The sequence below is a fragment of the Phyllobates terribilis genome, unplaced genomic scaffold, assembly GCF_046119375.1.
Source record: "Phyllobates terribilis strain yellow unplaced genomic scaffold, ASM4611937v1 Scaffold_1__5_contigs__length_1240528914, whole genome shotgun sequence".
NCBI classification, from domain to species: Eukaryota; Metazoa; Chordata; class Amphibia; order Anura; family Dendrobatidae; genus Phyllobates; species Phyllobates terribilis.
This window is the reverse complement of record NW_027362761.1, coordinates 538,755,073-538,780,184: the sequence shown is the minus strand read 5'-3', so window position 1 is coordinate 538,780,184 and position 25,112 is coordinate 538,755,073. Positions and strand designations below refer to the sequence as shown.

General features: G+C 49.5%; 1 protein-coding gene across 4 annotated transcripts in view; it reads right to left on the bottom strand.

The window, feature by feature from the left end:
• Positions 1-25,112, bottom strand: part of LOC141269164 (phospholipid-transporting ATPase ID-like) — a 231,312-nt gene that overhangs the window by 159,942 nt on the left and 46,258 nt on the right. The window contains exon 1 of one of the 4 annotated variants that reach the window (XM_073680383.1): positions 14,138-14,313. The exons of the other annotated variants lie outside the window; for them this stretch is intronic. The gene's annotated coding sequence lies outside the window, so the exon portion shown is untranslated. Of the gene's footprint in view, positions 1-14,137; positions 14,314-25,112 lie in introns of those variants that run through there. 4 annotated transcript variants of the gene reach the window in all.

Below are 25,112 nucleotides of genomic sequence, written 5' to 3'. Positions count from 1 at the left end.
CCCTGATGTGTTCTTGGCCAGAAGTTACACAAAGCAAAAAGGGGAACTATGGTAATGGACGCCTTACACACAGGTATTTAGACAAATCTGTTTCTTGAAAATCTGGGTAGAAACCAATATGGGAAATGTTTAAGCATCCACAGATATTGCCATTTAAAACGTTTATCCAGATTTTTTTTTTTTAATATGTGCTTAAAATGAACAGCCAGGTAGTTGCTTACTAATTGCCTATTCTACCCAGCGCCATCACAGAGCAATCACTGACTGTTCCTGCCGTAGATTCAGCTGCTCAATGGCAACCGAGCCGCTCTTCCTCTTCCGGGCTGCTCTGTCCACAAGGTGTGACAGCTGAAGTCATGATGTTTGACTTTTGGCTTCCCGCAGTTAGGCAGCGGGGAGCAGGCTGTCAATCAGCATGATTTTGACAGTCACGCTCTGTCAGCAGAGCAGAAAAGAAGTGTGTCGTCACCAAAAGTCGCAGAGTCATTGTCAGGAGCGCTCAGTTATCACTTTGTGGCGGCACAGATCAGTGCTGGGCAGAACAAGCAGGTGGGTAGCACCTACCTGCCTATTAGTTTTTAGGACCATAGTAAAAAAAATAGACTTGGATTAAACTACCAACTCTAAAAAAATAGTCTTGGATTAAACTACCTACTGTAAAAAAATAGTTTTGGATTAAATGACCTACTCTATCCATGCAGTGATTTGAATAGGTCTTATATTTTTTAACCCTTCTTTTTAGTACCTGGATTAAATTAACATATTAGATGAAGTGTAGATACAGCAAAAGGGTCGATCATCATGAATAACTGTACAAATCATGGAAATGGAGAAATGAAAAAAGTGAAATGAGACAATGGGTGTGGACTACATATAAGAATCCATTAGTCACAGGCTAAAAATGAATGTGACTAGAGATGTGATCTGCGGAGAGCGTCTGCTCCCGTCCAGTGCTGACATGTCGTGCAATGACTCATTTACATTACACCACGTGTATCGCTGGGGAAGTTGTAACCTACTGCACAGAATGGAGAGCGGAATATAATAACTTGTAATAACTGTCGTCTATATATCACCTGAAGTGATGCAAAGTAAAAACCTAAACAAGCCATGCTAGAGAATTGCAGGGAAATATACTTCGAACATAATGATTACTCCGTATTATGAGCAGGAAGGTAAGTTCCCACCTTCCTCTTACGTGTCTGTCAGCAGAATGCAGAATTCAGGTGCGGTCTACAGCATTAAAGGAAATTGGGAAGATGACATGTTTTTACATTTACGTGTAGACTGACTTTACCAAACATGAAACCACTGCTGAAAAAGTTTCTTCCTCATAGAGTATCCTTGTACTAGCGCCCCACAAACCTTGGACGACTGCTGGCCAAATGATGGTTCAGCCGATCGTTCAGTCTGCAGCTATCTCGGCCGTCTCTCCCATACACGGAGTACGCCTGTGTTTTCTATGAGTTTTCTATGAGAGAGCCACTGCCAATCATCTCAGGGAGAACAAAAGGATCATCAGTCCAAAATTGGACATGACAGATCCTTAACCCACCTGACAATTGTCTGTTCGGGGCCCCCATACACATTAGACTATCTACAGCCGACGTTAGTCTAATGTGTATGGAGGGGTTTAGATACAACCTCAGGATCTTGTAGTGCTCTACGTAAGTTATAAAGCCACCACCTTCCATAACATCTGCTGTTCACTTTAATGGGAGCTGAGCTGCAGTACCTGAGAAGACCACTACACCGTGTAGGGAGCTGTACTTCCGTGAGAAAAGCTGATCCTTGCGGGTGCTTGGTGTTAGACCCCCAATGATTTAATATCAATGAATTATCCTAAGGATAGGCCATTCTTATCAAAGTCCTGAACAAATCATTTCAGAAAAAAAAAATATGATAGAAGAAGCAGACGTGAAAATGGAGTAGAATCTGTTTAGTGTGGTAAATTATCCCTAAAGGGAACCTGTCACCGGGTTTTCACAATATAAAGTATGGCCACCACCTATAAGCCCTGTTTTACAACAATCTACAAAGATGTGTGTATGTTCCCAATCTCCTTTGCATAGCACAAAAAAAACCTTTTATTATACTCACAGATGGCGCTGTCTGGTACGTGCTTCATGTGGATGAAGAGTCCTATGTCATCCACCTATGTCCCCCAATCTCGCTCCTGCACAGGTGCACTCTTCCATCCATGCCGAGGGCAGAGCAAATTACTCTAAGTGGGCATGCGCCAGGAAAGGCCAAAAAGTGCAATGACCAGGAAGTAAAGCCAGCGCATGCGCACTACAGTACTCTGCTCTGTCCTCGGCAGGGAGCGAGAAGTGCGCCTGTGTAGGAGCGCGATTGGGGACATGAGTGGATAACGTAGGACGGGTCATCCACCTGAAACAGGGAAGGAGGAAGGTGATTGTAGGAAGAGAGGAGGAGCCGGATCAGAACCAGAGACACCCAGTGGACCGGACTGCGTTGTCTCTGGCCATAAAAGGTGGAGGCCTACTTTATATTGGGAAAACATGGTGACAAGTTCCCTTCCATCACACACTGGTCTCTTATACTTTATATAAATTAAAGACTCCAATAATCCTGAATAATAAATAAGGTTCTTTATCCCTATACTATTATTTATGCACCATACGGAACTATGACGTATAGGCAGGGCATAGCACTATTATTAAAGCATAGTATAATACTGTAATTAGGACACTGCACGCTTTTATTATACTAGCAGAGTATGATGCAGTTGTTTATAGCACTGCACTACAGGTATTCTGGCAGAGTTTAGTATTTGTAATTGGACACTGCATGGTGTTAATATTCTAGCACAATATACTACTAAATAGCTATTGAACTCGTTCTACGCCCGGGTGGCGAGCATTTTTATTGGTATATGGTCTCCCATGCTGGTATGTGCTGCCCCCTTCCTGGTATTTATGCTGCCCCCATCCTGTCCCCACCATCCTATCCTGGTATGCATGGCACCCCTCATCCCTATCCTGGTATGCATGGCACCCCTCATCCCCAATCCTGGTATGCATGGCACCCCTCACCTCCAATCCTGGTATGCATGGCACCCCTCACCCCCAATCCTGGTATGCATGGCCCCCTCACCCCCAATCCTGGTATGCATGGCACCCCTCACCCCCCAATCCTGGTATGCATGGCACCCCTCACCCCCAATCCTGGTATGCATGACACCCCTCACCCCCTATCCTGGTATGCATGGCACCCCTCACCCCCAATCCTGGTATGCATGGCACCCCTCACCCCCAATCCTGGTATGCATGGCACCCCTCACCCCCAATCCTGGTAGGCATGGCACCCCTCACTCCCAATCCTGGAAGGCATGGCACCCCTCACCCCCAATCCTGGTATGCATGACACCCCTCATCCGCCATCCTGGTCTGTGTGGTACTTCTCATTCCTATCCTGGTATGCATGGTACCCCATCCTTCATCCCTCATCCCTATCCTGGTATGTATGGTATCACTCATCCTGGTATGCATGGGCCCCTCACCCACATCCTAGTATGCATGGCCCCTCACCCCCATCCTGGTATGCATGGCACCCCACATCCGAATCCCGATTTGTATGGCATCCCTCATCCCGATATGCATGGCACCCCTCATCCCCAATCCCGGTATGCATGGCACCCCTCATCCCCAATCCCGGTATGCATGGCACCCCTCATCCCCAATCCCGATATGCATGGCACCCCTCATCCCCAATCCCGATATGCATGGCACCCCTCATCCCCAATCCTGGTATGCATGGCTCCCTCATCCTCAATCCTGGTATGCATGGCACCCCTCATCCCCAATCCTGGTATGCATGGCACTCCTCATCCCCAATCCTGGTATGCATGGCACTCCTCATCCCCAATCCTGGTATGCATGACACCCATCATCCCTAATCTTGGTATACATGGTACCCCTCATCCCTATCCTGGTATGTATGGTACCCCTCACCCCGCAAAAAAGGAGACGGGGAGAACATTGGTGACAATCTCTGTGCAGTGCTGAGGAATATGTTGGCGCTAGGAGGGGGAAAATGCAAAAAGAGATGAGTAAAAAAAAAAGTTATAGGGGAATTGAGAATCCACTATATGGGCAGGTGAGGATCATTCGGGAGAATTGAGTCGATCATGCAAATCATACTCTGATCAGAGTGTGATCTGATTTTCTCGTATAAGGAGAAGATAGAGAAAAAAATGTCTCCAACTTTTCCATTGTGTCAATCCTTGGAAATCAGACTGCACTCAAATGTCATCCGACTGCAGTCCGATGGTTTGTATGGACTCATAATTGACTTGCATGGCTGAGTGCGATCTGAATATCAGAATAAACTAGGACATACTACGATTTTTTTTTTTTAATGGACTGGCTCTGTCCAAGGAAAAAAATTAGACATCTGCACAGCCCCATAGAATAACATTGGTTCAAGTGCGATCTGATGTCTTGTCGGATACCACTCGGATCGAAAATAGACTGGTCAGCACCTGCCCTACTGGAATTGATGATGGTAGTTACATTTATTAAGGAGTTTATTTGGGAGCAAAGAAGCAGAAATCTCACTAATTCCAAGATGAAGGAACTGTACTGAAAAGCTGGGGAAATCTTCTATAAATATTAGGCGAGGCTCCAACCATGTCTCCTGTACAGATAACAGCTGTCCACAGCTCATCCACAGACATGTCTGTACAGCAGCAGTATCAGCACCATTACCCAGCATGCACTGCGACATCTAGAAAAAGTGCTATCTATATTGAGAAAGCCACTTACGTCAAGGAAACACGTTGGATAAGTGAACTTTGTGTTCTATGGAACTGAAATCTCAGCTTTTATTACTGTCCGGGTCTCCTAATGCTATCCATACACTTTACAGCATTGTCCTGGATCCTAATGATTTCAATGGGATCTATTAACAATCTCTAAAGCAGCAGACGCTTAAGATCCCACCATACACATTAGACTATTGTCGACCAAACCCGCCATTATCGACAGGTTCTAATGTATGGCGGTCTTCATACTTTCTTTTACATAAGATACCATGCCTGCTTAACTAAATGGGTTTAGGGAAGATGACTATCTGATATCTACAGACAATTTACAGGAGTCTTCTGCTTTCATGTGAATACAATCTATATAACACATGTTCTTTACTCCCCCTCCCCTGGTCCAGGGCTGAGACTCTGACACGGCTCCCAGTGTCTGCTATTGTCCGCAACGCTGATATCATGTCGACACTGCGGCTACTAACTAAGTTAAGCGGGTCTACCTGAGTAAGGCCGTGGTCACACTAGCATCGGATGCGATATGCTACTGACATTTCTGGTATGTATGGCCTCCTCATCCCAGAAACCTGGTATACATGGCTCCCAATCCCTCATCCTAGTATGCATGATACCCCTCATCCTATTCCGGTATGCATGATACCCCTCATCCTGATATGCATGGCATCCCATCCCTCATCCTGGTATGCATGGTACCCCACATTCCTATCCGGGTATGTATGGTACCCCTCATTCCTATTCTGGTATGCATGGCACCCCTCACCCACCAATCCTGGTATGCATGGCACCCCCTCACCCCCCCCCCCCAATTCTGGTATGCATGGCACCCCCTCACCCCCCAATCCTGGTATGCATGGTCCCCTCACCCCCCAATCCTGGTATGCATGGTCCCCTCACCCCCCAATCCTGGTATGCATGGTCCCCTCACCCCCCAATCCTGGTATGCATGGTCCCCTCACACACCAATCCTGATATACATGGTCCCCTCACCCCACAATCCTGGTATGTGTGGTACCCCTCACCAAGCAATCCTGGTATGCATGGTCCTCTCACCCCCGAATCCTGGTATGTGTGGTACCCCTCATCCTGGTATGCATGATCCCCTCACTCCCCAATCCTGGTATGCATGGTTCCCTCACCCCCCAATCCTGGTATGCATGGTCCCCTCACCCCCCAATCCTGGTACGCATGGTCCCCTCATTCTCAATAATGGTATGTGTGGTACCCCTCATCCTGGTATGCATGATCTCCTCACCCTCCAATCCTGGTATGCATGGTCCCCTCACCCCCCAATCCTGGTATGCATGGTCCCCTCATACACAATCCTGGTATGCATGGTCCCCTCACCCCACAATCCTGGTATGCATGGTCCCCTCATCCCCCAATCCTGGTATGTGTGGTACCCCTCACCCCGCAATCCTGGTATGCATGGTCTCCTCACCCCGCAATCCTGGTGTGCATGGTCCTCTCACCCCCTAATCCGGGTATGTGTGGTACCCCTCATCCTGGTATGCATGGTCCCCTCGCCCCCCAATCCTGGTATGCATGGTCCCCTCACCCCCCAATCCTGGTATGCATGGTCCCCTCATCCTGGTATGCATGATCCCCTCACCCCGCAATTCTGGTATGCATGGTCCCCTCACCCCCCCCCAATCCTGGTATGTGTGGTACCCTCACCCCCCAATCCTGGTATGTGTGGTAACCCTCACCCCCCAATCTTGGTATGCGTGGCCCCCTCATCCCCCAATCCTGGTATGTGTGGCCCCCTCACCCCCAAATCCAGGTATGTGTGGCCCCTTCAACCCCCAATCCTGGTATGTGTGGCCCCCTCACCCCCCAATCCTGGTATGTGTGGTATCCCTCATCCTGGTATGCATGATCCCCTCACCCCCCAATCCTGGTATGCATGGTCCCCTCATCCCCCAATCCAGGTATGTGTGGTACCCCTTACCCCCCAATCCTGGTATGTGTGGTAACCCTCACCCCCCAATCCTGGTATGCATGGTCCCCTCACCCCCCAATCCTGGTATGTGTGGTACACCTCACCCCCCAATCCTGGCATGTGTGGTACTCCTCACCCTCCAATCCTGGTATGTGTGGCCCCCTCACCCCCAACCCTGGTATGTGTGGCCCCCTCACCCCCCAATCCAGGTATGTGTGGTACCCCTCACCCCCCATTCCTGGTATGTGTGGTACCCCTCACCCCCCAATCCTGGTATGTGTGGTAACCCTCACCCTCCAATCCTGGTATGCGTGGTCCCCTCACCCCCCAATCCTGGAATGTGTGGTACCCCTCACCCCCCAATCCTGGTATGTGTGGTACCCCTCACCCCCCAATCCTGGTATGTGTGGTACCCCTCACCCCCTAATCCTGGTATGTGTGGCCCCCTCACCCCCCAACCCTGGTATGTGTGGCCCCCTCACCCCCCAATCCTGGTATGTGTGGCCCCCTCACCCCCCTCCTGGTATGTGTGGCCCCCTCACCCCCCAATACTGGTATGCATGGTCCCCTCACCCCCCAATCCTGGTATGTGTGGTACCCCTCATACCGGTATGCATGATCCCCTCACCCCCCAATCCTGGTATGCATGGTCCCCTCACCCCCCAATCCTGGTATGCATGGTCACCTCATCCCCAATAATGGTATGTGTGGTACCCCTCATCCTGGTATGCATGATCCCCTCACCCTCCAATCCTGGTATGCATGGTCCCCTCACCCCCCAATCCTGGTATGCATGGTCCCTTCATCCACAATCCTGGTATGCATGGTCCCCTCACCCCACAATCCTGGTATGCATGGTCCCCTCACCCCCCAATCCTGGTATGTGTGGTACCCCTCATCCTGGTATGCATGATCCCCTCACCCCCCCAATCCTGGTATGCATGGTCCCTTCACCCCCCAATCCTGGTATGTGTGGTACCCCTCATCCTGGTATGCAAGATATCCCCTCACCCCCCAATCCTGGTATGCATGGTCCCCTCACCCCCCAATCCTGTTATGTGTGGTACCCCTCACCCCCCAATCCTGGTATGTGTGGTACCCCTCACCCCCAATCCTGGTATGTGTGGTAACCCTCACCCCCCAATCCTGGTATGTGTGGTCCCCTCACCCCCCAATCCTTGTATGCGTGGTACCCCTCACCTCCCAATCCTGGTATGTGTGGTACCTCTCACCCCCCAATCCTGATATGTGTGGTACCCCTCACCCCCAATCCTTGTATGTGTGGCCCCCTAACCCCCCCAATCCTTGTATGTGTGGCCCCCTCACCCCCAATCCTGGTATGTGTGGCCCCCTCACCCCCAACCCTGGTATGTGTGGCTCCTTCAACCCCCAATCCTGGTACTTGTGGCCCCGTCACCCCCCAATCCTGGTATGCATGGTCCCCTCATCCCCCAATCCTGGTATGCATGGTCCCCTCACCCCCCAAATCCTGGTATGTGTGGTACCCCTCATCCTGGTATGTGTGGTACCCCTCATCCTGGTATGCATGATCCCCTCACCCCCCAATCCTGGTATGCATGGTCCCCTCAGCCCCCAATCCTGGTATGTGTGGTACCCCTCCCCCCCAATGCTGGTAAGTGCGGTACCCCTCACCACCCAATCCTGGTATGCGTGGTCACCTCACCCCCCTCCTGGTATGCGTGGTACCCCTCAACTCCCAATCCTGGTATGTGTGGTACCCCTCAACCCCCAATCCTGGCATGTGTGGTACCCCTCACTCCCCAATCCTGATATGTGTGGCCCCCTTAGCCCCCAATCCTGGTATGTGTGGCTCCCTCACCCCCCAATCCTGGTATTTGTGGCCCTCTCACCTCCCAATCCTGGTATGTGTGGCCCCCTCACCCCCCAATCCTGATATGCATGGTCCCCTCACCCCCCAATCCTGATATGTGTGGTACCCCTCACCCTGGTATGCATGATCCTCTCACCCCCCAATCCTGGTATGCATGGTTCCCTCACCCCCTAATCCTGGTATGCATGGTCCCCTCACCCCCAATTCTGGTATGCAGGGTCTCCTCATTCCCAATAATGGTATGCGTGGTAACCCTCACCCCCCAATCCTGGTATGTGTGGCCCCTCACCCCCCAATCCTGGTATGTGTGGCCCCCTCACCCCACAATCCTGGTATGTGTGGCCCCCTCACCCCCCAATCCTGGTATCTGTGGCCCCCTCACCCCCCAATCCTGGTACGCATGGTCCCCTCATCCCCAATAAAGGTATGTGTGGCACCCCTCACCCCCCAATCCTGGTATGTGTGGCCCCCTCACCCCCCAATCCTGGTATGTGTGGCCCCCTCATCCCCCAATCCTGGTATGTGTGGCCCCCTCATCCCCCAATCCTGGTATGTGTGGCCCCCTCAACCCCCAATCCTGGTATGTGTGGCCCCCTCATCCCCCAATCATGGTATGCATGGTCCCCTCACCCCCCAATCCTGGTATGTGTGGTACCTCTCATCCTGGTATGCATGATCCTCTCACCCCCCAATCCTGGTATGCATGGTTCCCTCACTCCCCAATCCTGGTATGCATGGTCTCCTCACCCCCCAATTCTGGTATGCATGGTCCCCTCATCCCCAATAATGGTATGTGTGGTACCCCTCACCCCCCTCCTGGTATGTGTGGCCTCCTCACCCCCCAATCCTGGTATGTGTGGCCCCCTCACCCCCCAATCCTGGTATGTGTGGCCCCCTCACCCCCCAATCCTGGTATGTGTGGCCCCCTCACCCCCCAATCCTGGTATATGTGGCCCCCTCATCCCCCAATCCTGGTATGTGTGGCCCCCTCATCCCCCAATCCTGGTATGTGTGGCCCCCTCACCCCCTAATCCTGGTATGTGTGGCCCCCTCACCCCCCAATCCTGGTATCTGTGGCCCCCTCACCCCCCAATCCTGGTATGTGTGGTCCCCTCATCCCCAATAATGGTATGTGTGGCCCCCTCAACCTCCAATCCTGGTATGTGTGGCCCCCTAATCCCCCAATCCTGGTATGTGTGGCCCCCTCACCCCCAATCCTGGTATGTGTGGCCCCCTCGCCCCCAATCCTGGTATCTGTGGCCCCCTCACCCCGAATCCTGGTATGTGTGGCCCCCTCACCCCCCAATACTGGTATGTGTGGCCCCCTCACCCCCCAATCCTGGTATGTATGGTACCCCTCATTCTGGTATGCATGGCACCCCTCATCCCAATTCTGATATGTATGGCCTCCTCATCCCAGAAACCTGGTATGCATGGTTCCCAATCCCTCATCCTACTATGCTTGGCACCCCTCATCCTATTCTGGTATGCATGATACCCCTCATCTTGGTATGCATGGCACCCCATCCCTTATCCTGGTATGCATGGTACCCTGCATTCCTATCCTGGTATGTATGGTACCCCTCATCCCTCTTCTGGTATGCATGGCACCCCTCACCTCCCAATCCTGGTATGCATGGCACCCCCTCACCCCCAATCCTGGTATGCATGGCACCCCCTCACCCCCCAATCCTGGTATGCATGGTCCCCTCACCCCCCAATCCTGATATGCATGGTCCCCTCACCCCCCAATCCTGGTATGCATGGTCCCCTCACCCCCAATCCTGGTATGTGTGGTACCCCTCACCCCGCAATCCTGGTATACATGGTCCCCTCACCCCGCAATCCTGGTATGCATGGTCCCCTCACCCCCCAATCCTGATATGCATGGTCCCCTCACCCCCCAATCCTGGTATGCATGGTCCCCTCACCCCCAATCCTGGTATGTGTGGTACCCCTCACCCCGCAATCCTGGTATACATGGTCCCCTCACCCCGCAATCCTGGTATGCATGGTCCCCTCACCCCCCAATCCTGGTATGTGTGGTACCCCTCTTCCTGGTATGCATGATCCCTTCACCCCTCAATCCTGGTATGCATAGTCCCCTCACCCCCCAATCCTGGTATGCATGGTCCCCTCATCCACAATCCTGGTATGCATGGTCCCCTCATCCCCCAATCCTGGTATGTGTGGTACCCCTCACCCCCAAATGCTGGTATGTGTGGTACCCCTCATCCTGGTATGCATGGTCCCCTCACCCCCCAATCCTGGTATGAATGGTCCCCTCACCCGCCAATCCTGGTATGCATGGTCCCCTCATCCTGGTATGCATGATCCCCTCACCCCACAATCCTGGTATGTGTGGTACCCCTCACCCCGCAATCCTGGTATGCATGGCCCCCTCACCCCTCCAATCCTGGTATGTGTGGTACCCCTCATCCTGGTATGCATGACCCCCTCACCCCCCAATCCTGGTATGCATGGTCTTCTCACCCCCCAATCCTGGTATGCATGGTCCCCTCATCCTGGTATGCATGATCCCCTCATCCCCCAATCCTGGTATGTGTGATACCCCTCACCCCGCAATGCTGGTATGCATGGCCTTCCCACCCCGCAATCCTGGTATGCATGGTCACCTCACCCCCCCAATCCTGGTATGTGTGGTACCCCTCATCCTGGTATGCATGGTCCCCTCACCCCCCAATCCTGGTATGCATGGTCCCCTCACCCCCCAATCCTGGTATGCATGGTCCCCTCACCCCCCAATCCTGGTATGTGTGGCACCCCTCATCCTGGTATGCATGATCCCTCACCCCCCAATTCTGGTATGTGTGGTACCCCTCACCCCTCAATCCTGGTATGTGTGGTAACCCTCACCCCCCAATCCTGGTATGTGTGGTACCCCTCATCCTGGTATGCATGGTCCCCTCACCCCCCAATCCTGGTATGCATGGTCCCCTCACCCCCCAATCCTGGTATGTTTGGCCCCCTCACCCCCCAATCCTGGTATGTGTGGCCCCCTCATCCCCCAATCCTGGAATGTGTGGCCCCCTCATCCCCCAATCCTGGTATGTGTGGCCCCCTCACCCCCAATCCTGGCATGTGTGCCCCCCCCAATCCTGGTATGCATGGTCCCCTCACCCCCCAATCCTGGTATGTGTGGTACCCCTCACCCCCCAATCCTGGTATGTGTGGCCCCTCACCCCCAATCCTGGTATGTGTGGCCCCCTCACCCCCCAATCCTGGTAAGTGTGGCCCCCTCACCCCCCAATCCTGGTATGTGTGGCCCCCTCACCCCCAAATCCTGGTAAGTGTGGCCCCCTCACCCCCCAATCCTGGTAAGTGTGGCCCCCTCATCCCCCAATCCTTTCATGTGTGGCCCCCTCACCCCCCAATCCTGGCATGTGTGGTCCCCTCACCCCCCAATCCTGGTATGTGTGGCCCCCTCACCCCCCAATCCTGGTATGTGTGGCCCCCTCATCCCTTTCACGCTGTACACACATAAAAAAAAAATAAACACTTATACTCACCTTTCTTCCCTGTGCTTCAGTGCTGCTGCGTCCTGTTCTGCCGGAGGCCGGGGGAGGAGTGCGGCGCCGGAGCACTGCAAATGTGTCTTCAGTAAAATGGCGCCGGATAGCGCTATGCGCATGGGCCGATTCCGGCACCTTCACTCCTGCCCCGGTCTCCGGCGAAGAGAGGCGAACTCTCCTCCCGGTCAGGTAAATATGTAAGTATGGCGCCGGAGATCGCGGTATGCGTTCAGTGTCTACGCATACCGCGATCTCCGGCGCCATACACTCCTCTTACCTGTAACGGTTGGATGCCTGCCTTTGTGTGGAGCCAGACTGCGCGCCGCGCATGCGCAGTCTATCGAGGCTTCAGAAACACGCATCCCCGTTATATTATAGTTATTACTTTTGTTAGCACAGAATCATAGTTACCAGGTCACAAAACCTGTGTGTGCACAAATACATGTGCATCTATCCCCACATGATTACATATTCAGACTGCAGAGTAATTGTAGAGAGACATCAGGGGGAATTTATCTCTTGTTTTGTATCATTTTCTCTATTTAGACGCACTTTTAAAAGTTGATCCCTGTTTTAGCCATATTTTTAACTTGCAACTTTAAGGGATGTCTACAAAAAGTTGCAATTTCAATTTAGTAGGTGTGTGTGTGTGTGGGGGGGGGGGGGGGGGGGTGGTGGCGTAAAAAGTGAGTAATAGTTATAGATAGAAGTGTAATATCTGAAAGAGTAACTGTTGTTTTCATTTTTATTTAATAAATCAATAGTTCACATGAATATAAGCAACTTTGTAATTTATCTTATCAGAGAGGTCCGCTTCTGTCTCCTCCTGGACTGATCTTTCACGTTTAAGTCATGGATAATTTCTGTATTCATTGCTGCTTTTAAAGTTCTAAGAAGAAGGGAGGAGGATGAGGAGAGAAGTGCTAGAGGAAGGCACATTCTACTGCAAGCTCCATAGAACTTTATATGCACCAACTGTCATCTATCTCAGTATGGGAAAATCTATATTCACAGATTTTAGAATTGAGAATTTTGAGAATGAAAGATCGGTCCAAGAGGAGAAAGAAGCAGATTTCTCTGATAAGATATATTACGAAGTTTCTTATTTTCACATGTACTATTGGTTTATGAAAAAGAAAGTTATACTTTAACATGCGCCAAACTTATCAAACATTATGCAATACTTTGATAATTTTGGTGAAAATAATAGCACAAGCAAAACTATAACGGCGCTATATTTAATAAATAGAGGACATTTTCTATCTAGACTATTTTGCAATGTTTTTATTGTAGATGCAATCGAAGGTGCAAGAACAATGTCTGCAAAAATGCACATATGCCTTTAAATAAAAGCAGTAGCTGTCATCATGTACACCGCACAACACTGACTGCAACCATCCATATGGACACAATGATTTAAGACCCCATAGACTGATTTCACTGATATATAAAACTGTATAGACAAGCACAGCCCCTGAATATAGACGAGCACAGCCCCTGAATATAGACGAGCACAGCCCCTGACCACTCATCTTATGGATACATTTCTACATGTGAGTCCCATCCAACAGTGCCACCTCCCCATACTATGACATCCTGCAAATCTAAAGAGACCAAACTTTTCATTCAAAGAATTAGCAAAGATGTCCAAGGGGTTAAATAACAGCATGAGCTCTGCTACCCCTGTGCATGCTGACTACACATAGTATCTCCATATACAACTATTATTATAAACGTCCCACCCAGCACAGAGGGAGCTGCTGCTACATTGTGTCAATGCTGTATCCTGCTGTCCAGCTCCATGTGGCACTGGGATGTACACAGGAGGAGCACGTGTAGAATTACACTTATCTCCCCCCCACCACCACCACCAGTGTTTTATCTGTGCCCCCTCCCACTGGAATGTGACCAACACTCAGAGTCCCCAGGGGAGGTGCTCTGTGCTGGACACCCCAGGAGTGCAGAACTCCCCTCTACCCCAGACAGAAAGCCCCACAGAGGGGGCACCTTACCCAGTGTGGGAGCTTCAGGCTGTCTCTTGGTCCCCCATCTCCCTGACTGCTCCTCAGAGAGTGAGAGGCACTGAGTGCTGGAGAGTGTCCAGGCTGGGGCTGCTTCCTGCAGATACTGGCTGATGTGTGAATGGCTGCTCTGCACTCTCAGTAAACAGGCTGAGGAAGTTACAACACTCCACACACACAGTCCTTCCCACTGAGGGTGCAGCCCCAGGAATAGAGAGCACAGCAAGGAGAGTCCCTGTGTGACTGCCTGTACCCCTAAAGAAGCATACACTACCTCCTACATAATATACCCCCACTCCCACCCCAAATTATCCACTCCTCACTGACACCCCATGGCACCCTCTGGCTCTGCACTGTCCTGCACAGGAATACTGTGCACAGCAAGTCCAAGTGTGACTCTGCCGACCCCCAAAATAGGAATCTACCCCTACACCCCCCTTACTACTGACATGTCCCACACCGCACACACCTCCTGCATTACTGTCACCTTTCACTCTGTGTGTTTCCTGCCCACTAGGAATTCTACACAGAGTCCCCGACACACAGCCTTACAACATCAGCACCCACAATGCAAAGAAAAATGTGCTGAAATGAATTTACACATATATCCACTAAGGCATCAGTACACGACCCCAACAAGACTGACACCTCAACAGTACAGGACTCCTCCATCACTGACAACCCTAAACCTCATCACTGACCCCACACTACACATCTCCAGCATCACTGACCCCACACTACACACCTCCGGCATCACTGACCCCACACTACACACCTCCCGCATCACTGAACCAACACTACACACCTCCTGCATCACTGACCCCATACTACACACCTCCCGCATCACTGACCCCATACTACACACCTCCTGCATCACTGACCCCACACTACACACCTCCTGCATCACTGACCCCATACTACACACCTCCTGCATCACTGACCCCACACTACACACCTCCTGCATCACTGACCCCATACTACACACCTCCTGCATCACTGACCTCACACTACACACCTCCCACATTATTGACCCCATACTACACACCTCCTGCATCACTGACCCCACACTACACACCTCCTGCATCACTGACCCCATACTACACACCTCCGGCATCACTGACCTCACACTACACACCTCCCGCATCACTGACCCCATACTACACACCTCCTGCATCACTGACCTCACACTACACACCTCCCGCATCACTGACCCCATACTACACACCTCCTGCATCACTGACCCCACACTACACACCTCCTGCATCACTGACCCCATACTACACACCTCCTGCATCACTGACCTCACACTACACACCTCCCACATTATTGACCCCATACTACACACCTCCTGCATCACTGACCTCACACTACACACCTCCTGCATCACTGACCCCACACTACACACCTCCTGCATCACTGACCCCATACTACACACCTCCTGCATCACTGACCTCACACTACACACCTCCCACATTATTGACCCCATACTACACACCTCCTGCATCACTGACCCCACACTACACACCTCCTGCATCACTGACCCCATACTACACACCTCCCACATTATTGACCCCATACTACACACCTCCTGCATCACTGACCCCATACTACACACCTCCTGCATCACTGACCCCACACTACACACCTCCCGCATCACTGACCCCACACTACACACCTCCTGCATCACTGACCCCATACTACACACCTCCCGCATCACTGACCCCATACTACACACCTCCCGCATCACTGACCCCACACTACACACCTCCCGCATCACTGACCTCACACTACACACCTCCCGCATCACTGACCCCACACTACACACCTCCTGCATCACTGACCCCATACTACACACCTCCTGCATCACTGACCCCACACTACACACCTCCCGCATCACTGACCCCACACTACACACCTCCTGCATCACTGACCCCACACTACACACCTCCCGCATCACTGACCTCACACTACACACCTCCCGCATCACTGACCCCACACTACACACCTCCCGCATCACTGACCTCACACTACACACCTCCTGCATCAGTGACCTCACACTACACACCTTCCGCATCACTGAACCCACACTACACACCTCCCTCATCACTGACCGCACACAACACACCTCCTGCATCACTGACCTCACACTACACACCTCCCGCATCACTGACCCCATACTACACACCTCCGGCATCACTGACCTCACACTACACACCTCCCGCATCACTGACCTCACACTACACGCCTCCCGCATCACTGACCTCACACTACACACCTCCCGCATCACTGACCACACACTACACACCTCCTGCATCACTGACCCCATACTACACACCTCCCGCATCACTGACCCCATACTACACACCTCCCGCATCACTGACCTCACACTACACACCTCCCGCATCACTGACCCCACACTACACACCTCCCGCATCACTGACCTCACACTACACACCTCCTGCATCACTGACCTCACACTACACATCTCCTGCATCACTGACCTCACACTACACACCTCCCGCATCACTGAACCCATACTACACACCTCCTGCATCACTGACCCCACACTACACACCTCCCACATTACTGACCCCATACTACACACCTCCTGCATCACTGACCCCACACTACACACCTCCTGCATCACTGACCCCATACTACACACCTCCTGCATCACTGACCTCACACTACACACCTCCCACATTATTGACCCCATACTACACACCTCCTGCATCACTGACCCCACACTACACACCTCCTGCATCACTGACCCCATACTACACACCTCCCACATTATTGACCCCATACTACACACCTCCTGCATCACTGACCCCATACTACACACCTCCTGCATCACTGACCCCACACTACACACCTCCCGCATCACTGACCCCACACTACACACCTCCTGCATCACTGACCCCATACTACACACCTCCCGCATCACTGACCCCACACTACACACCTCCCGCATCACTGACCTCACACTACACACCTCCCGCATCACTGACCTCACACTACACACCTCCCGCATCACTGACCTCACACTACACACCTCCTGCATCACTGACCCCATACTACACACCTCCTGCATCACTGACCCCACACTACACACCTCCCGCATCACTGACCCCACACTACACACCTCCTGCATCACTGACCCCACACTACACACCTCCCGCATCACTGACCTCACACTACACACCTCCCACATCACTGACCCCACACTACACACCTCCCGCATCACTGACCTCACACTACACACCTCCTGCATCAGTGACCTCACACTACACACCTTCCGCATCACTGAACCCACACTACACACCTCCCTCATCACTGACCGCACACAACACACCTCCTGCATCAGTGACCTCACACTACACACCTTCCGCATCACTGAACCCACACTACACACCTCCCTCATCACTGACCGCACACAACACACCTCCTGCATCACTGACCTCACACTACACACCTCCCGCATCACTGACCCCATACTACACACCTCCGGCATCACTGACCTCACACTACACACCTCCCGCATCACTGACCTCACACTACACGCCTCCCGCATCACTGACCTCACACTACACACCTCCCGCATCACTGACCACACACTACACACCTCCTGCATCACTGACCCCATACTACACACCTCCCGCATCACTGACCCCATACTACACACCTCCCGCATCACTGACCTCACACTACACACCTCCCGCATCACTGACCACACACTACACACCTCCCGCATCACTGACCTCACACTACACACCTCCTGCATCACTGACCTCACACTACACATCTCCTGCATCACTGACCTCACACTACACACCTCCCGCATCACTGAACCCATACTACACACCTCCTGCATCACTGACCCCACACTACACACCTCCCACATTATTGACCCCATACTACACACCTCCTGCATCACTGACCCCACACTACACACCTCCTGCATCACTGACCCCATACTACACACCTCCCACATTATTGACCCCATACTACACACCTCCTGCATCACTGACCCCATACTACACACCTCCCGCATCACTGACCCCACACTACACACCTCCCGCATCACTGACCTCACACTACACACCTCCCGCATCACTGACCCCACACTACACACCTCCTGCATCACTGACCCCATACTACACACCTCCTGCATCACTGACCCCACACTACACACCTCCCGCATCACTGACCCCACACTACACACCTCCTGCATCACTGACCCCACACTACACACCTCCCGCATCACTGACCTCACACTACACACCTCCCGCATCACTGACCCCACACTACACACCTCCCGCATCACTGACCTCACACTACACACCTCCTGCATCAGTGACCTCACACTACACACCTTCCGCATCACTGAACCCACACTACACACCTCCCTCATCACTGACCGCACACAACACACCTCCTGCATCACTGACCTCACACTACACACCTCCCGCATCACTGACCCCATACTACACACCTCCGGCATCACTGACCTCACACTACACACCTCCCGCATCACTGACCTCACACTACACGCCTCCCGCATCACTGACCTCACACTACACACCTCCCGCATCACTGACCACACACTACACACCTCCTGCATCACTGACCCCATACTACACACCTCCCGCATCACTGACCCCATACTACACACCTCCCGCATCACTGACCTCACACTACACACCTCCCGCATCACTGACCCCACACTACACACCTCCCGCATCACTGACCTCACACTACACACCTCCTGCATCACTGACCTCACACTACACATCTCCTGCATCACTGACCTCACACTACACACCTCCCGCATCACTGAACCCATACTACACACCTCCTGCATCACTGACCCCACACTACACACCTCCTGCATCACTGACCTCACACTACACACCTCCCGCATCACTGACCTCACACAACACACCTCCCGCATCACTGACCCCACACAACACACCTCCCGCATCACTGACCTCACACTACACATCTCCCGCATCACTGACCTCACACTACACACCTCCCGCATCACTGAACCCACACTACACACCTCCCACATCACTGACCCCACACAACACACCTCCCGCATCACTGACCCCACACAACACACCTCCCGCATCACTGACCTCACACTACACATCTCCCGCATCACTGACCTCACACTACACACCTCCCGCATCACTGAACCCACACTACACACCTCCCGCATCACTGACCCCACACAACACACCTCCCGCATCACTGACCCCACACAACACACCTCCCGCATCACTGACCTCACACTACACACCTCCCGCATCACTGACCCCACACTACACACCTCCTGCATCACTGACCCCACACTACACACCTCCCGCATCACTGACCTCACACTACACACCTCCTGCATCAGTGACCTCACACTACAGATCTCCTGTATCACTGACCCCACACTACACACCTCCCGCATCACTGAACCTGCACTACACACCTCCCGCATCACTGACCTCACACTACACACCTCCTGCATCACTGACCTCACACTACAGATCTCCTGTATCACTGACCTCACACTACACACCTCCCGCATCACTGACCTCACACTACACACCTCCCTGCATCACTGACCCCACACTACACACCTCCCTGCATCACTGACCCCACACTACACACCTCCCGCATCACTGACCCTGCACTACACTCTATTTTATGTCCTTGCGTCCATTTTTACCATGAGGCATTAGTTTTTCTTGTTTGCAAAAAAAAAAGTTTTGAGTTTCCAAGTTTATCCTGTCTATTACAAAATAACAAAGGACGGCACTATGATGCTGCACTGATAACATCCGTTTTTGTTTTTTTCATGAACCCACTAATTTAAATTTTGATCTGCAAACTGGACATGACTGGGCTTTTTTCACAGACAATTGGTCTGCAATATGGAAACGAATGTGTGAACATGCCCATAGACCATAATAAGTACTTGTTCTATATGTGAAAAAACACAGATGTGTGAATGAAGCCTTACAATGCGCATCTTCTGCATCACTGACCCCACACTACACACCTGCTGTATCACTGACAGGGGTGTCAATTACAGCGGAAGCATGTAGTGCTGGATATCAGTATATATTACATCTTCTGCATCACTGACCCCACAAACGTGTGACATCCTACAATACTCCGCATTCATTTTTGTAGGATTCTCCAGTTTCTCTACTAACCATACTGGCCCTTAAAGGGCTTGGCCTTGCAAAATAAAACTTTCTCCATTGGACGAGATATGTAAAAAAATCACAAACTCCGTCATACTCATCTCCCAGCACTCAGGTTGTTCCGTGGTCAGCGCAGACACAGGCAGCAGAGATGTCACCATTCCACCAGCCACTGGACCACTGCAGCTTGTGATTTACTGCAGTCAGGTGACTTGAGCTGCTTGTCATATGATGTTTTATGATGACACACTGCTCAAAGTCACCTGACCCCTGCAGCTAATCACAAGCCGCAGTGGTCCAATGGCTGGTGGAATGGTGACATCTCTGCTTCCTGTCTCTGCGCTGGCCCCGGGTGAGAGCTGGGAGATGAGTATGACTCAGTTTGTGATTTTTTTTTACATATACCCAGGCCAAAGTTTTATTATGCCTGGAAAAAAACTTAAAAAAAATGACCTCTGTAAATGATTAACTATAGAAATGCCTTGCAGTAATAAAAGTGGTGTAACTTGAAGCTCATGGGCCCCAATACAAAAGCTCCAACGGGGCCCTCATTCATTGCAAGTCTTTAATAGCATTGGTCTTTTCATACAGGCTAAAGGGACTTTTGGGGCCCCCTAGACTCCAGGACCGGGTGGGATTGCAACCCCCACACCTATTAGTATCGCCCCTGCTGCAATAGATCCCGGTATAGGCTTTGGTTAGGAGTTTCACCATGATGTAATGATGTGGGATTCTTACAGAAGCTTTGCTCTCAGTGGGAAAAACAAGATAATCTTGTAGTTATGATACCTTTTAATGGCTAATAAAAATAAAATAAATGATGTTACAAGGCAAGCGGTCGAAGCTTTATAATGTCCTTTCTTTTGGCGCCCCCTAAGGACCTCTCTTATGTATTGCATGATGTAATCAACTCGGCTACTAATACATAACAGGATGTTTACATCCAGGGGTGAAACCTCATCCTGACCTCCTGCAGCTTACAGCTAATGATTTTGGTGCAATGTACCAGTTTACATAATTCTCTGATCTTTGCCTATACTGACACACTGCAGCAAACCCTCTTAGTATGCAAGTAAGACCTGGTGAGATAATTAGTTTCCAGTTTTAGATGTAAATGAAAAGGTATCCATTCACTAACAGCAAGCAGAGATCTTTAAAATGTTGATGAATTGAAACACAAAAAATATATTAGAGAGTTAGGCTATGTTCACACGTTGCTTTTTTGTTGCATTTTTGTTCTGCAACCAAAACCTGATATTTTTGCAGTAAAAAAGCTGCTTACAAAAAGTAGGTGCAGAATATATGTCACTTGTATACAGTAGATGATGAATAAAGTTACTTTCATTCACCAAAAAAGCAGCGAAATCTCAGCAAGGATGCAAGGTTGCATTTTTTGCACTTTCTCATTGCTTTCTATGGTGCAAAAAAAAACACTGAAAGAATTCACATGTCACAGTTTTCAGGAAAAAAATGTGCACGAGATTGCTGAAATCTCATAGCTTTTTCTGGTGCTGTGAAAAGCAGCTTTTAATTTGCATTAAAAAAAATGCATCAAACAAAGATTGCAAAAACGCAACGTGTGAACATAGCCTTACAGATCTTCTCATTAGACACACAGTAACATCTATTCACATAGAAGCAGAGAAGATTGAGTGGGGACAAATGCTCTTCTTGATCCAAGTGTACGATGCCAGGACTAAATTAGTGGCACGGTGACTTTTTCACAACCTCGTGTCCCCATGACCTCAGGAACACCGGAAAAATCTCCTTCAGACCTAAGTCATTATGTAAGCCCAGACAAAGGAGACCAGGCGAGGACACAAGTGCCGTCTTCCTTACACACTTGTGTTGCTGGGAGGGGCGCCCTTCACATTACAGGGGGGGATGAGTTCACTATTGGGACCAGGATGGTCCCGTGTGTTCATAGACACCAGGGAAGATTTATATCTAGTGTCCTAAAAATGAATGAAAGTCGCCCACATTGCGCCAAAGTTATCAAAGAGCTTTAATAAGCCAGAAAGATGTGTACAGACACGTGCTTAACAAATCTGTAATAATCACTTTATTATAAGGGATTGGGAAATATATAGAGGATGGAATAGAGAAGGCTTCCTGGTCCTGCTGACAAAGCTGAGGAGCTGCTACAATGTATCAGTCACTGAATACAAGCCTTTGTGAGCTAGAAAGAACACATTGTTGCCTTTCTCTGAACTCCAGACAGGATAGCACTTACCTGTACTGATACATTGTAACAGCCCCCCAGCTGTGTGGATAAGAGGAGTAGACCAGGTGTATTTATTGAGCCTTAGGGCTCATGCACATGACCGTATTTTTGGTCCGAATGTGATCCAACAGAACATTGGATTGCACTCGTCCCCCAATGTTATTCTATGGGGCTGTGCACATGTCCGATTTTTTTGTTTGGACCGCGCCGATCCAAGGAAAAAAATCGCTGCATGTCCGGATTTGATGTGATATTCGGATCGGACTCAGACATGCAAGTCTATGAGTGAGTGCGTAGACACCATCGGACTGCACTCTGAGGACATCTGAGTGCAGACCGATTTCACAGAATGGAGAAGATGGAAGCATTTTTTCCTCCATCTTGTCCTCATCCAATTGAGTATGCCAGTGTCATTAGCATAATCGACCCGATTCTCTCGGATGAGAGAAAATATTGCCGTCCGCACTTGCCCTAAGGCCCTGATTCATCATTGCCTTTGTGCCGGTGTTTTGTCTAGTTTTGTGTGTTCTGCGCCTTTTTTTGGAGCGTTTGCACCTTATCCATTACTATTTGTGTCTTTTTTGAAGCCTAATTCATATAAGCAAAGCATAATAAAAAAAAATGGGCTCACCTGTTTGTTTTTCCGCTTTGTGGGCTGAGTTTAATGATTCCGGAATATATCGGCAGATCCTTTATGTGCGACTTTTTAAAATGTCATAAAATTTGGTGCAACTCCCCTCCAATACACCCGACCTGGAGTCATTTTCTACATATTAAGCCAAAAGTCTATTTTTTTTAGAAATTTTGATAAAAATAACTTTTTGCTCAAAAGTTGCAAAAAAAAAAGAATAATAATAGGAAAAAAATCCCATTTTAGAGTTTGTATAAAATTCATGAACCGCATGCGCCAGTTTGATGAATTTGGTGCAATAAAAGTCAGAGAAAATACCACAAAACAAAAAAGAAAAGTGACTTAATAAAAAAAACACAAATGATGAATTGGGGCCTTAAAGTTGTCATTCACTTGCAGCAAGAAGAGATTTTGACAGTAGTAAGGGATTGAAATATAACATATATTAGAAACTTCCAAAACATTTACAATTATACAAGAATTTAGATTAATTTATACAAAACTGAATGATTCAGTTAGGGTGCATGCACAGAGTTCTTTTTAGGAGTATTTTAGAGCAGGTCTATTAAAAAAAAGTCTGAATAATCAGTAAAATAAAACAATTAAAAGACCCTTTTATTCAGTTGTAAAACTATTTCCACTGTCCAATCAAAAGGCTGCAATCTAAACGCTTCAGGAAAGAAAAACTCTTCCAAAGTGCTTCAAAAACTTTTAAAAACTGCTTCAGAAAACAAAACAACTCCGAAAAAAAACTCCCTAAGGCTATGTTCACACGTTGCATTTTTCTTAATGCTTTTTTTATGCAAATGTTTAGCTGCATTTTACAGTACCAGCAAAATCTATGATATTTCAGAAATCTCATGCACACACTTTGTTTTTTTTTTTTCCTGTTTTATCAAAGTTTGCGGTTTTGCAAAATGCAGCACGTCACTTCTTTCAGCGTTTTTTCAGTGTTTTTGCTGCATGTTTCACCCTTTGAAAGTAATGGGTAGTGCAAAAAAACACAGCAAAAAATGCAGGTATCAGATTTTGCTGCGTTTTTGGTGCCAAAACCTGATGAAGTTGAATCAAGTTATTTTTTTCTGCACTAAATTTTATCAGCATGCACAAGAGACAAATGTACCCTGATAAAAATGCAGCAAAAAAAGCATTAAAAAAAAAATGCAGCAAAAACTCATCAAAACTTGCTTTTTTGAAGCAGCTTCTTTACTGCCAAGAGAGCAGGTTTTGCTGCAGAAAAAAAAATGCAACGTGTGAACATAGCCTAAAGAAGAAGCTTTTCAGGAAAACATTTTCCACAAGAAAACTCACCAACTAAAAAAAAACCCTCATGCACATAGCCACATATCCTTAGACTAAGCTCCCACTATAAGCATTTGGTGAGTTTTTGATGCAGTGTATTTTAATGGGTAAAAATATGCAGCTGCAGAAACGGCCCTGCAGTAAAATTTCGTGATCTGCGACAGGTCAATTTGTATTGTGGAAAAAAAGACGTTTTATTTATTTCTTCATAGACTTGAATGAAATGAGAAAAATCTGCAGATAAAAACTGCACATGCGTTTTAGAGAGTTTCTGTAGAGGAAAAAGCAATAAATAAAACGCATGTAATCTGCACATGACATAAAACTTTATTGATAATCAAAGCTAAATAACAGGAAGTATCCAAAACAAAGCAGCTTTATTTAAAACATGACAAACCAAAGGAGGAAAAAAAAAAAACAGCAGAAAAATTTGATAAAAACGTATGTAAAAAAAAAAAAAAAAAAAGCGAGTAATTTGGTTAATTGGTGCAGAAAATCTGTGGTCTCAAAAACTCACCAAATATCGTGGGAACTTAGCCTAAAAGTTTGGAAGACTAAATTGTTAATGCAGGAACTAGTAGATAAGACATGTGAGGCGACAGA